This window comes from Dromaius novaehollandiae, chromosome 6, assembly GCF_036370855.1.
Source record: "Dromaius novaehollandiae isolate bDroNov1 chromosome 6, bDroNov1.hap1, whole genome shotgun sequence".
Taxonomy (NCBI): Eukaryota; Metazoa; Chordata; class Aves; order Casuariiformes; family Dromaiidae; genus Dromaius; species Dromaius novaehollandiae.
In genome coordinates this window covers 20,341,058-20,356,665 of record NC_088103.1, presented here as the reverse complement: position 1 = coordinate 20,356,665, position 15,608 = coordinate 20,341,058, and the positions used below count along the sequence as shown (strand labels likewise).

The 15,608-nt window shown below is 37.9% G+C and overlaps 1 long non-coding RNA gene across 4 annotated transcripts in view; it reads left to right on the top strand.

Annotated features, from left to right (window-relative positions):
- Nucleotides 1-15,608, top strand: part of LOC112993317 (uncharacterized) — a 591,392-nt gene that overhangs the window by 279,061 nt on the left and 296,723 nt on the right. The window lies entirely within an intron of this gene.

Below are 15,608 nucleotides of genomic sequence, written 5' to 3'. Positions count from 1 at the left end.
TGTTTTTTTGAGGCTTGCTTCTGTTCCTATTCCTATTGAATTAGATAGCAAAACTTCCACTGGCTTCAGTGAGAGTTTCACGAGGCTATTGTATTTGTTCATGTTATTAAGAGGCTGAATAAAGCAGAAATAACAAAATCCCAGTTATTCTTAAAGCATATACTGAGTGCATATTCATTTATCAGGTTTCCTTTAAAGGTTGTGTATATTTGGTTACTAGTTTATAAATAATATGAAAATCAAACTGATTTGGAAAGTGATGCTGTAATTAACAGACATCAAGCCTGATTCAAAAACTGGGGCTGAAAGGGTTGAGTGTGTTTTTCCAGAAAGCTATATCTTAAGAAATAGAGAAGAAAAATTAAGTGAAAACTTTCTTCCTCTAACAAATCAGTGCCTTTCATTCTCTATCTGAAATACCATTTCTGTGAATCAGGCCTTGGAATGGAAATCACCATGAAACATAGTTAAGCTTTAAAACATGTCAGTAGGAGAAAGAAATATATTTCTGGATTGATTTCCATTTTCATCTGTTTATATCTCTGGAGAATGATTTCACTGGAGGAACACACTCTTGGAGGAAAAACAGCTTTTGCATGCTGTGTGATAGATTAGCATAAGTTTACATTCCTTGTCTTGTTCCTCAAATAGTAGGACACTACTTTTCAGCTGAAGTTTACTGAAAATGTGATAGGACCATAAAAAAAATTATTCTAGAAAAGATTATTCCTTTCTTTCATCAGAATTCAAAACTGCAACATACCATAGGACTGCAAAGCAAATTTCCAAATTTTCAGACTAAAGAAAACATTGTACGTAGGAGAATTTCATAAGGACTATCATTAGTTCCAAAAGGGTGAAAATAGTCCTGACATTCACTTTTTTCTAACAGCTATATTAGGGGGTTGGACCCCAAAGTGAAAAGATTGATTCCACTTGATTTTATTCATTTTTATTTGTTGTTTTGACTTACCAATACTTTTTTGAAAAACTGTGGAGTTATTTGAAATAAAATGAAAACTTTCCATTTAACTTTGAAGTTTTGGTTCAAAAGATTCTCTGTGTTATGACTGGTGTTCCCTGGCAGGTAAAAGTGAACAGGTGTGTTAGCCTGGAGGATGTGTAGCAACTTTAAATTTCTTGTTGAATTGGTACTTATTTCCAAGATGCCAGCATTCACCTCAATCCCACTGTCCCCTAAATGCTGGTGTGAATCTTTTCTAAAAGTGAAAGGATGATTTTTAATTGACACTGTGTGAATTTGGCCATTTCTTTGGATGTGGTGAAAGATTAACAGCACCAGATAACAAGGATGTCAACATTAAAAGCTTCAGTTTTTGCCTGCTTATGCTCATAGCAATATTTATTTACTGTCCATGTGTCGCTGGCCTATGCTTAACCTCAGGCTTACCTTGCATTTTGCATATTGAAGACAACAATTATTAAGTAGCTATGAGAAATGATATGGTAACCTTGGAAAAGTCAGGGCACAGGATGACTTAGGAGATGTAAAAATGAACTTCTAAATATATCCTAACAGGCTTGCCTTCTTTTTATAGTTTATAGTAATTATATCATATTTCAAAGCAAGTGTTCTATGCAGGGCTATTGATTTTTTAACCTGCTTTTTGGTAAAAAAAAAAAAAAACATTGAAATTTGAACCTTTGTCTGTAGTTAACATGGTCTCAAAGTTTTGGGGTCATTTGGAAGGGGTATTACTGTAATGTAGAGGTAATGTTGCCTTGGAAAGAGTAGTTTTGCATCTCTAAAATAAGACATTTTAAAATGTGGAAGGAGTGTATGCATGTACCTTCTTGTCTGTCCACAAGAGGAGTCTATCTGAGGCTGAAATGAAGCTACATCGTAAGTGAAATCATTCAATTAATATTTATAGCTATAAAACATATATCTAAAATCTAGGCTTGTTTATTTATTAATCTGCCTAACAATGAAGGACTAATAGCATATCATATACAAATAAAATCATATAAATGAGGGAACCCAGAATTAGCCTCGGCAGCTTTGACGGAAGTGTTGTACTGTACTAGAAGGACAATGCTAAAACAATCAGAACATGAACCTTGTCAGGCTGTAAATAAAAATTAGTCAGCTTTATTAATTCTTGCCACGTAGAATGTATTTAGACACTGAGAAGATAAAGAAAAATCCTTAATGTGTTTAAGAAAAAAAATCAACCTTCAAAACCAGCCATTCAGTTAAAGCGCTAAGAAGCACAACTGTTCAGTAAAGATTAGAGACTGATGACCTATCTGAAATACCTGCATGCAGATTCTCATGTGAGTCGTCAGAACGGTTTATTAGGGCAATTAGAGATCTCACATGACTTATTATTGAATAGCTTTTCCTACAGTTTTCATTAACAAAACTACAGCAGCATAGTTTATACATTCCTAGATGAAATCAGTAAGAGCTGGATGTTGCAGGGCTGTACCCTGTGCGAGATAAAGAGAGCGTCGGCTTCCAAAGCAACCTCAGCGTTACAGCCGGCAGCTGGTGCTTGCGCCTCCTTTTCTGTCCCTATGCTGTAACCAAACGTGGGGCCAGAGCAGAGTGGGGCCTGTGCGCCCCGCTGCGTGGTGTGTTCGCTGGAGAGTGAAGTGGCCAAGTCCTCAGCAGAGGCAGCCGGTGGGGCAGGACTTTCCTCCCAGGCCAAAGAGCAGCCAGAGGCTGCCCCGGAGCTTCCCCGCAGGGTGTCGTGTGGCTGATGGATGCACCCAGGCCCGGGTCCAGCGCTGATGGCCTTTCCCTTGGCCTGCTGTGTCTCTTCTGTCCCAAGCCTTTTCTAATGTAAGTGTTGTAGCTTAAACTGGTGGCACCCTCCCCTCTCCAGCCCTCATGAGCACTCCACTTCCCGCCGGTGGCCTTTGAGGCTGAGGGAGGCTGGGATTCTCTCGCAGGTAGCCAGAACAGAGCAATCCCCAGCATATCCAATGAGCTGAAGGTAATTTGAAAAATTGTTATGGGTTTCTATTTTTCCTATTTCAGCCAGAACTAAGGAAGTAATACTGAAGATCGCTGTGACCTTTTGATTGTTCTGTGGCTGTATTTAGGTTGTAAACATATTTGTGCAGTGATCACTCTATGTAATACATTTCCAAAAAAACAGTATAAGCTTACTTCGTACTATACTTACTTTAAACAGTAATTAATATTGCATGATGGGCTTCCAGAGGTCGTGCAAGGAGAACAATCACAGAAAAGTTAAGGTCATAACTTAGCTTTCCAGCAGAAGGTCAGGATGCGCTCCTTATCTTATGTTAGGATTGCAGTGATTTAAAAGGGGCTGGCTAGCACTGAGTCAAAGGAAAAATGAAGGAAACAAAATGTTGTTTTTAATTATGGCATTTTGAGTAAAGTTTTAATAGGATTTCTAAGCATCCTCTTGCAAGCATGTAGTAAAGTAAATTGAAAGGAGAAGAGTGACATAACCTCCTCTACCAGTGATTAGTAGGACAATATTCCAATAAAGCCTCTGGCTCAGGAATTCCCCACACTACTGAATACCAGAAACAAAGAAGCTTGTCTTGTAAATTTTGTTTCTTAAGCATTTCCTTTAAGTATCTGTTGTTGAAACATGTTGCAGATAGTCCTGTTAGAGATAGTGTTGAGGCAGGTGATCCGATCAACCATGTAATTCTTGTTTTTCCATGCTTAGCAGAGCATGGAAGCATATTGTCCTCATCAAAATCTAGTAAGCTAAAATCAAATAAATCAAGTTATCTTATTTACAACATTTCTAGAAGGTCAGGTTTGGTGATCTTAAATAGAACCACTGGTGATCTGCAAAGAAGAATATTTTTGAAAACACATATGGCATTTTTGGAGGAATACATCTCTGATGTATTAAAAAAAAAGATGGAGTTTGCTTTGTTTTCTTCTCTTCTGCAGAAGACATCCAGTTTTCTTTTTCACAAGCCTTGACTCTCAGCTGTTGCATGAAACGTATGCCGAGGTTTGTAGGCAGAAAGCCTCTTTCTCCAGTCGTCAGGAGAACGGTGAATTTGCACCGAGGGGGATCAAAGATTAGAAAAGAGCGGAGGTTTTGGTAAAGAGGATCCAAATTGGATCAGATGAGAAGGGAAGAAGGGGACTTCACACTTTGTCCCCTTGACCTTATAAAATCTGAGAGAAAGTTGTGGAATTGAAGATTTAGAAATAATATGTATAGATTGGCCTGTTCTGTTTGTTCCCTGTATTAGGAGTAATTTGGGGTTTTTTACTAATAGTTTTTGTTATTTTTGTGGCAGAAATTGATTCAGTTCAAATAGATTTTATGTCTGCAGAACAGAGGGGTTTCCCAATCTATTCTTGGATAATGGCAGCTTACATGATGTTAATTATGGAGTACTGAAAGCTCAAAGTATGTAGTCTTTGAATGCACACTTTCAAAAAGCATCCAAATCAATGTGAATTTGCCTTCACTCTTTTCTTTGAAAACTTGTTATTTGATTTTAATGAGTCCATGAAAATGGAACAGAAATAAAACATTAAAAAGCCAGATGAGAAGTGGAGGTTCATATAAATTCCTGCTTGTGCACATGTGAGTTAGGGCGGGGGTATTCAGCAGATCTTGTTACCATTGTTGGGATTAAAAAACCAACAACAAACTGCACAGCTCCCTACAAACTGTTCAGAATATTTCATTGCAAATGAATAAGAATACAGAAAGAGATTCCTGTTATACCTTTTCCCTTTGTCTGGATGAATGTGGTCATTTAGTGATGGCTTTTGTTCTTTTATATGTTCACTTTATTTTAGCAATGCATTTTAGCTGTTTTAGCAATTGTGCCTGTTTTAAGGGAATACACATTCATTCTCTGTGCTCTCTTACAATGCATTTAGCCTCCCTATTCATCCACCCTGGAATAAAAATGAATCAGGAATTTCTGAAAAATATAGATTTGCTAGTGATGTGGAGCACTTATCGAACTGCACTGTAAGAGCAGCTTCCCATGCCAAAACCCTGTGATGTGTCTTCAGGTGACAAGTTAGCAAGAGAGTGATGATAGGAGAACCCTGTAAATCCCTGAAGCTCCCAGGGGGAAGTTTGTTTATTAGATCTTTAAAGTGACTAAGGTATGCTTATGTTAAAGTACTACAACTGGAATGTTTTCCAAAGAAATATTTCCAAAGAAAAATTCAGTTCCTCAAAAATCCATATGCAGGCAAATCCATATCCAGCAAAATTCACACCCAGCAAAATTTTGATATTGCCAGATATTTCAATTTACAGCTGAAAAAACTGAAGCAATATTTTGCTCGACTTCAATCAGAATATTTCAGACAGACTACGATACTAATTCCCAGGATTTGGGGAGCCTTGGGTTCTGGTTACTGTGAAATACACTTTGAGTTGAAGCCAGTGTTATAATAGAGTTACCTGCAAGCACCAGCACTTCATGGAGAAAACCTACTCTGATTTTTCCCTACATGTTCCTCATTTCTCTTCAGGGGCCAACACATATTTACTGGAGGTGATGGGGAGAAGGGAGTGAAAAACCCTGAAGAACTCACAGCAGCTCTGCTGCCTCATTGCGCTATGTTGTGCAAAACATAGTAGTCCTTTTTTTCACTCTGCGCCCCATGAGATCCGGGGAAGTGTATTATACAGAGTAATTTCCTGCCTGGGGAATGATTGGGTGGGCTGGTAGGAGGTACAGGGAGAGGAGAGTCTGGGAGTACTTGCCTTCCATGCTATTCTTCACCAAGATGTTAGGCTCCTCTGAGTGTGTAAGGCTTGGATCACATAGCTGTAGGACATGATGCTTTCTGTGTCTTACTTCAGGATTCGTGTGCTGCTTGTTATTGGTAATGAGCCATTGCTGACATGAAAGGAGTCGATGATATCTGTCCAATTTCTTGTGCATTTCTACCAGCTGCAAAGACATCGTTGACTCAACCAGTAGCTTAATTTACATTATCAGAGCACAATCTAAAGACTAAATAAATATGTAAGAATGAAATCCTCCTTTTCTGCTAGAAATGGATATTCCCAGCCAAGATTAGACCTACAGCAGAGACGCGAAAGATCTCTTTGGTACTAATGCATTGAGAAGATGTCCAATTATAGGACTGTTGATGCAGATCATATCATTGTCTTTCTTATATTAATACAAATCAATTTCATTGATGCAGGTAATTATCAGAAATCCCCCCTGCATTGCCTCATACATCACTTTTTATGGTTAGGATTATGTCACAGAAAGAAGCTGCCAGGCAAAATGCAATGGAAACCTGCAGAGTCTGCCAAAAATTGGGTTTGGTGATGTCGATGTGTAGAATTTTCTGGCATGAAAAATGAAGTGAAAATTTAGTGTGGTAAGTGATGAGGAGAAAATGGTAATAGTATATATTTGTGATCGCAGTGTGTTAGGAATGAATCGTATAAATCCCTGACCATGGACCTGAGAACATGTGAGCATTGAATAAGCTTCAGAAAGAGGATGTGCCAAAACCTCAGCTGGTATAAATTGATACTGTTCCCTTCAAGCCAGTGAAGTTGCACTTATTTACATCAGTCAACCATCTGGTCTTGTATTTTAGGAACTGAATTTGGTTTTCAAGAATCTGGAATTCAACCAGTCTCTGGATTACTTTTAATCTTAAACTGAAGGAATTTGAATTATCCTTTGTTCTCCCTTTAAAGTCTCCTCTAAGTTTCCTCACTGCACCTCCTCCTCTCCCTTCTCATCCCAGCAGATACTCTTTTTGGTATGCAAGGCTGGTTTCTCCTCCTTTTCCTTTTGTTGGAAGGCTGCTGGTCAGGGATGCTCCACATGGAATTACTGTGCAAGCAGGAACAGAGCTGTACTTGTGAAAGAATAACTGCCTCTCTTGCACTGTGTTATCTACAGGCGCATGTGGTCATTCAGAGTGTGTCCTGGCTCACTCTAAAGAAGGCAAAATAACAACCTAAGAATCCCAAACAGTGGTTTGTTTTACTTAGTCAAGTTTAGAGGTTTATGGAAGTTGTAACTACCTCCCACTAATGAAACTGATTTTTTAACTTGGTTTGGCCTTTGGGGGGGGGGGGGGGGGCTACAAAGATACACAGTTTTATGCTTCTAGATCTTCATTTGTGTAGGAGTGTCCTGTGACTTGGTGGAAGTTTGATGGGTTGAGCAGCAGAGAGAGGTGACAGAAATCACATTCTTAGGAGTTCGGGCAAGAAACTTAAATGTATTTCTACAAAAGAGCAGTGATGATTATAATGTTCTTCCCTTTCCAATGGCATGAAGTTAAGACCTTTGGAAGCTTTTCAAGGTAAAACTAGAGGAAGAGAACTCCAAGGCACTGAAGAGTGCACACTTAGGGATGAGGGATCTGAGAAACCCAGGTTCATTTCCTTGTTTTCCTTTGCTCAGGTAAGTAAGACCGTCTCCCACATCCCCAGTGAGTGCCCCCACTACTCAGCTGCGATGTCATTCTCCCATGATTTGTCCAGAAATTCCATCCAGAACCCAAGAAACACTTGCATTGACAGTCTCTGAAATGTAAAAATTACTGATCAGTTCTCATTACTACTGAGCAAGCTTATGTTACTGGAATGAACTATGGGACTGGAGACTACTGAGAATGATTTCTGGACCAGCTTGATGGCCTTTGAGTTTAATATGAATAGACAACTCAGATTCCCCAGCAGAAACTTAAAGTTGTTTCTCTTTCTGTATTAAAGCTTCAGCTACTTGAACCAAGAAATGCCCAGAGGAATGGAAACACAAATAGAACTTTCCCGAGCTATGGAAAAGTTTAATTGGCTTTGGTTTAAAATCTGAAAATAGGTTCTGAGTTAGTTTTGACTTTCTCCAGATACACATGCTTAACCTAATTACACATTAAACTGTTTTCTAAGACCTGTTTTCTTTGAGTCTTCTAATTTCGGAACAGTGTCTTTAAATGTTCATGCTCTTGTTATATGCCTTAACTCCAAATTGTTCTCTACACTGCTAGATTTTCTGTCTTTAAAGCATATCTTTTACCTGCTTTCCTTTATTAAGTATGACCTTAGATTACCTATCTTCTTTCTTTGCCTGCATGCTCTTAGTTAGAGATGCAATAGTTGGTTGCTTGCTGCTACTTTCATTTTAAATCCAAGTCCTGGCTGAAAATGATTTTATTTATAATGCAGCAGTGGGGACACCTGCTCATGACATGTGAGAGCATTCTGATGACATAACCAGCTACCAATAATAGAAACAGCACCCTGGGCCTTCATTATACGCCATGTGATGCTTCCGCAGCACTGCCAAGTCAAACATCATAATTCCACCCACTGAGAAATAACTATTCCCTGGAGAGGGAGCAAGTGAGCAAGCAAGGGAGAGAAATATTCGTGTTGTTTATGAGTACTGAGTGACTTCTGAATATCGCAATGTAATACAGTTGACTTTGGTGTCAGGTGTTCCTTCTGCATAGATGTTTGGATCCAAGACTAATATGAAGAATTTTAATGTGTTCTTCTTCCATGATAAAAACAGTGTATTTCATGTTTTGAAGGGATTAGAATTGTAAAAATTAAGGGAAGGTATTTACAACAGAAATAGTTTCAGTCCTTTTGTTATTGAAATCTTTTGTTTGGGTTCTACTTTATTTTTATCCACTCTTTTAAACTCTTACAGTAGTGCGATTATTGACTTACATAGAGATCACCATTGCCATTCATATCCCTGTAAAGGCTTCTGTGCCAAACTGACCCTTGCAGGGCCCACAGTCTTTTCACAGTCTGCACCGTGAGACATCAGGTGTGCGGAGTATTGCATTTCTGAAGGAAACAATGCTTTGCTGTCCTGGAGCTCTGCTCGGACACCCTAGTGTACTGCTTTGTGATCTGCTGCTAGCCTGATGCCGTTAATGTCTGTGTCACCTCTGTACAGATACCCTCTGTTTGGCTTTGGTCCGTGATAAAGCTATGAAATGGATCTCTGACTTTTTTTTTTTTCCTGTGGCAATATTTTTATATCCGCTAAGACTATTCTGATTTCTGAAGATCTTCGTTAGGACTAAACATACAGTTTCACTCCTTGAATAGCAACAGTGAAGGTAACCTTCTTCCAAGCTGCCATCGTTGCTCGTCACAAACTGGTTGCCAGGGCTGAGCTTGGTGTATGAGGTGCACAAAGCACAATAGGATTTGCCCTGCTGGCTAGTGTATCAGCTCTCTGGCAGATCTGTTTTTTTCATAAAAAGATCAGAGTTACTGAGTCACTTTCCGCAAGAATGATTTTCTCACCTAGATGTTACAGTTTCACAACTAACTGCATTTCCAGTTTTTTGGAAACTGTACAACATCCTGAACACTCTTGATTTACATACCAGGTGGCAGATATGGAAAGTTTCTGCTCTCCACAGCAGGGGAAAATGAGAGAAAGGAGTTTACAAATGCAGAAAGAAAGAAAGAGACTGAAAACAAGTATTTCTTAAAAAGATACTTAAATTCTTTTTCTCTCCTCTGCTATTTGTAAATTTGCTGATTTTAACTAATTTGTTATTCAGAATTGCTCAGCAATGTTCCAAGTTAGGAAACGCCTCTGGACTGTTCATAAATGGTATTTTCCCATGTCTTTGCTATTTGTTGTTACTATCGCTATATGTTACCATGGCAATATTTTTGTGCTATGATTGGATAAGTATGCCTAACAAAGAGAAGGAGAGTATGATCAATTTGCTATGCTTCTGACACAGTGTGGTGAATTTAGGAACGTTTTTTTTCTTCTGAAGAGAAGAAAGGTGACAGGTTTATGAAAGTGTTAGGAGTTTTCTAAATAAGGCAGCTGCTGGCACCAAAAACAAGTTTACTTTCCTCAAGGAATGAATACTAGTGTGAGCCTTGAACAAATGCCCTTTGCAGTCAGTTTCAAACAGACATTGTTCACACACAAATGTTTTGTAAACATAAATACATTCGGGGCAAGTAAACAATGAGTCAAAAATCATTTTCTGATTCACTGTACAGTTCTTGTACGGTTTTGCCACCATTCATCTAGCTCTAAATACTGCCATTCTCTAAAGTATGCCTTCAGTGAGATGAATAATGTCCTAACTCTGAAGTGGTAAAAATGAGTTTGTTTAAGAAGTTCTCATGCTTTTTGGAGCCAGCAAAGAAAAACTGTTCATCAAAGGGTCTAATCTTTCTGCTTTATATTGGTCAGGGGATTTCAGCGGGTACCTTTCTGTTTGCTGTTCATCTTCTCCTGTACTTCGTGAAGGCTTGTTCTGTGCTTAGCAATTCGCTTTTTCTTTTTCAAGCTGGTATCTTTCTAAACCTAGTAACAGCCAACTTGTTCTCACAAGATATAGTTCAATTCCACCTGTCGGTGCTGCTCACTTATCACAGGGATACCTGCCATGGGACCCCACTCTGCCAAGCTACTGCAGCAAGCTCGAAGAAATCCAAGGAGAAGGTAACAGTGCCTCCAGGGACACATCAGCATCTGTGCGCTGTGCATTGCTCCCTTAGAGGAATCATACAGAGTTTAAAGGATCAGTGCTGTGTGATCCCAAATGATCGGCATTTTAATAGTTCAGATAAATAACTTCTAAGAAAAGAATCCACTTGGTAAAAGACTCAGAAACTGAAAGAAAGGATAGCTTGCTCAGAGAGAGATAATGATAGATCTGAAGGCATTGATCAATCCCTTTTTTCATAGTGGTGACTGTTTTTTGGAAAAAAAAAAAGACTTTTCACCTTGTTTGAGATGCTTTCAGTGTCAAACATGGTGTTAATTCTGAAAATAATAAGCATTTTCATCTGATCTTAAGAGGGACAGAGTACACATGCTTCTGATGGAAATGAATGGTAACTGCGAGTGCTCAGACCCATCAATATTAGGAGATAACTAAGTTCATTGGCATCTAAATGTTATGCATGATACTCTGTCTGCCTTTGTATCAATGGGAATTTTACCTGTGAGTTAAGTGAGGTGAGGTTTCCATGACCCTCTTGCCAAAGTCGGTGGATAAAACTCCAGCAACCATCAAATACCATGTCTGAATTTGACCTAGAAAGGGAAGGATGGATAAATTTGTTATTTCTGTTAGCGAATTTTCCAAGAGAGTTGGTAAAATGAAGTTACATTGTAGCTTACTGAAGCTAAGATTCAGCTTTTAAGTGCTTTCAGAACTAGTGGTGTAGCTATGGTAGCAAGTAAAATTTTTAGAGAAAATCCCTTGAACCATGACAATGAAATTGCTGTAATAGATTTCCTTTGGAAAGCATTTAGCAGCTGCAGCACAGTGTTCTTTTTATACTCTAATCTATACATCTTACTCCTTCCTTACTTGACGGATTTTCTTTTCTGGGTAAGCATTTTGAACGGGACTAGGACATTATTGTTATACAGGCTAGATTTTAATGATATTTGCATATTAAATCAGAATTAGTTATCTTGATTTTAAAGGAGTTATTACAGATCAGAGCCAGCATTGGAGTAGAGGAAAATAAAAGCTACGTTTTGGTTATGGATTATACCTGACTACCCAGGTTTTGAGTTGCCACACTAAAAATAGCGTGACACCTGTCTGAGGAGTCCAACATCTGTATACAGAAAGCTGTATGAAGTGCAGTTGGTTGTAATAATTAGGAATAAATAGGACAAAGCTGAAATTACAGCCAATATCTTGCATGGAGAACTTACTGGTTTCTGTTAATGGACAAGAACAATCTTATTATCAGAGCCCAGCTATTACAACAGTTTCTAGAAGGACACAAGACAAGATGTTTTGGGATACCTTTGTTCTGAGGAATTGGAAGACTGCAGGATGGCAGCTCGCCTAGTAACATGTGCGAGAGGTACACAAAAACAAGCTAAGGTCAGAACAGAAGTCATTAAGAAGTGGGAGCATACCAAGGGAAGAGCCATTGTTGAGACACAAGTCAAAGCGTGCTGAAGAGAAACGATCTTCTTTAAATGAAAACATCACGATACAAGAGGCCAGTTCCTGAACCGTCACTTATCAGACATGCCAGAATGGATGTCTCAGGATTACATTACCTCTCCTTCAATCGTTAACCAATGGCTGCTGCTTTGTGTCAGCAGGTAGGTCTTTATAGCAGAGCAGTCCGTGGCACAGAACTGGCCCATGTTTGTTAATAGTTTCATTTGACAGTTGTTGTAACTTCATGAGAAGTTCTTTGATAATATGAGTCCTATCCTGGAATTAAATAGCGTATCACCAAATATTAGAGTTCTTTTATTGGAGTTTTGTACTATCTTTTCAATTCAGTAAGACTTTAATTATGTCTCATTATGTAACCATGGGGAGTTTTAAGAACTTTCTGTATACATTTGTCTGTTTCTGTAAGTTACCATTTCAAGTTTGAAATTGGTAATTCATGCTAAATAGAGGGAATAAATGAAGACTATTTCGTTAGCGTAATAAAATAAACTGTAATGTTGATAGTTCATTATTGTTAATATCTGAATAGGATTGGATTGGAATATGTGACTGGCTTATAGAGCTTACATCTGCAGTGACTTTCCTGAAGTCAGAGTAGTTGCTGTAGATTTACCTCTTCATTAATGATAGTAAAATGGGTGTGAATTTCATATGGTTGCTTTATAAGGAAAACATGAAACATAGTCATACTTTTTAGTAAAATGTAGTCTGAGTAGCTAAGTGTGAAGAAATGTGCTGTGTTTATTTAGCTGGAACTTAGAATTTTTGTACTACAGGAAATCTGTAGTAGATTCCTCTATAACATTTTCAAAACTGTTTTCATTTTCACTTGGAATAAAATCTGAAAAAAATATTTATGAAATATTATTTCAGAAGGAGTTTGAACTATTACTTCAAAACCAATTAAAATAGGCTATGTAAAATATTTTAAGATCTCTGAATTATATTTATATTTTTACTTTATTTTTGTTGTGTCACTAATAGTACGTAACATAGCATCCACCATGTGGCATGTCATATCAGAGTTTAACTGAACATACCAGAGATGTGACATAGCAAATTATGAACCATAGGTATGTCATAAAATAATGCAAAAATAATAGAAATGATACAAGTTTTAAGTAACTTAGAACACCCTTTTTGGAAATAAATTTTCATTCTCTTCCAGAAGTAGAAAATCCTGAAATTCCTTTAAAATATTTAGGAAACTTCAGCAAAATTATTACTACCTCATAATCAATATTCATTTAGTGAAAATGTTATTTGTCAAATGAAAAGTGTTTTGAGAGAAACATTATGACCAGCAGTTATAGTATATGAACAGGTAATGCTTTATTTTTTAAAAAAATATTTGGGAGAGAAATACGATGACTAAACTCCCAAACAAAATAAGGCTGATTATTTCCAAATAGCTTTCAAGTAAATTTAACAGACTAGTGGAGGATGTCCTGGACACAGGAGCATGTTCCATGTATTTAATGCTGGAACAGTCCCTGTTAGCATTGCTCCCTGGGCTCTCACACCTAGAGTTGTACCCGAAAGAAGAGGGAGGGCCAGATTTTTCCTGATGGATGAACAAGCCTTGACTACTGGCACGGCCCTTTAAGGCCAGAAGCAAGCTGGCCTGGTAATGCTGCCCTAAGGTTCAGCTCTTTATGATGGGGTCTGCTCAGCAGCTGGATAGGTCAAGATGGAAAACAGCAGAAGGTTTAAGGCTCCTTTCCTAGTCCTTTTATGATCCCAGCTTACCTTAAGTTTATGCCCATTATAGGCAGCAATGATGCTTTTCTGTTTGTTAGTTATGTTCAGAAGCTGCGCTTAACTGGATCTGTGGACTCATTCAATTTGTAACAAAATAAGTTCAGCTCCCAATTACCCAGCACACTGTTTGTTTTTATTTAACTACATCATTTTTCATTGTGCTGCAGGGTATATTTTGCAAATTATGTCACTTCTAGTTACTCTCTTGAGTCTGACTGATGTTAGAGCACTGACCTGAGATGGAAAGTCAAATACTAAAAAGCAAAATAACATTTGGTTCATCACTGCTAGACTCGAAAAAGATATCTGCAACTGTTCCATTAGTCCTGAGCCCAGAGGGTTTGGTGGAGATGTGGGACTATGCTGAATAGTAGACAGAAGTGCAGAAAGCCTAATGAGTGATTTTGTTGTTTAGTTCATTTTGTCACAGCTCTGCTAGAATTCTTTAGAAAACTCGAATCTTTACTTTGTAAGGGCCTATTGTCATTAAGCACTTCGCAGGGGAATACAAAGAAAACTTGGTGATTTTTGTCCTTCCTTTTCTTTCCCTGGAGGCATATTTTTTTTTTGCAGGCTATAGAGAAGATGAAATAGATGAATAAGTATAGCAAAGTATGCATCTAGCAATGCGTAAGTACTGCAGATGTGCACGTTGCTTGACTGGTGATGCAAGAAGAGAGATGTGTCTTGCTGCCTTTCCTCCCGTTCCTTGACTACAAAAAGGCAAGATGCTGTGGAGCCTGGATTTCACACCTAGATTGTAATAATGGTTGAAAAATATCCTGACCAAAAACTACACTGTCATTAGAAGTTTTAAGACAACCTTAAGCAGACTTCAGCTGCTGCAGAGATCAGAAAGGAAATTTCACTTACTATATAAAATAGTTGGAAGTGTTTGATGTATTATGAGGTGTTTGGCCTCTGCAGGAGACAAGCTTCTGGACCGGGAGGACAAAAGAAAGGACAGTGTGACAGTTCCTGTACTTTCACAGTGTAGTAGATTCCTGTGTAACATGAGGAATCCACTTGTTTACTGGAGAGCATGATAGATTATAAATTCCATGAATCTCTAACTTGTATTAAATTATTAGAGAAGCAGATAGAGGGTAAGTACCTAGGTATAAGAATCACCACTGATCGATCATAACTTTTCAAACCAGAAAATTCAATAAGAATCACCAAACGTGAATCAAAATCACTCACAAAGAAATAAGGGTCTTTCTCTGAACAATTTTGTCAAATCATTATGTAAAATGGGAGCAGTTTAAAGCTGAAGATGAAGCTAGGAGGCATAGCACAAGTGGATGAGCTACCACTGTGGAGAGCAGAGATGAAAAAGCTGCATGTTTTTAATTTGGGGTGGGTAAGAGTTATGTGGTTTATAAGGGGAAGGGGAGATCAAAGAAGAGTATGTCAGGTGGCCCCAGAGGGACTTGTAAATTATACCAGGGATTGAAGTAATTTGTGAGATGCTTTTAATTTCCTGTGCTACTGGTAGAAAAGTTTTTGAATTTTGCTTGCCAGAGTTGATGGAGAAGTAGCTAACAGTTATTTATGAAAAAGAAAGCTGAAAAAGTGGCTAATTTTCAGAAGTTTTCTTTTAGTTGATGCATGGAACTGTTTTGGTTGAGTTTTGTGAAGATATATTTCTGATGTATGAGCAAAATGCTTCAGGATTCTTTGAGATGAAGAACCATCTATGTAAATGCAAGATATTAATTAATGTGGCTCATGCATTTAATTTCCTAGAATATATATGATTCTTGACAAATGAGTTTGTCACAGTTCATGTAACCATTTCTTTTGGATTTCCCTTATAGACTTACGAATACAGTGGTTGGAATATATGTTTTGTTGAAGGGTGGATAAAAATGAAATCTATGTTCATCTTCATTGACTTTCTGAATTTATATTTAGTTGAGTTTTTAAA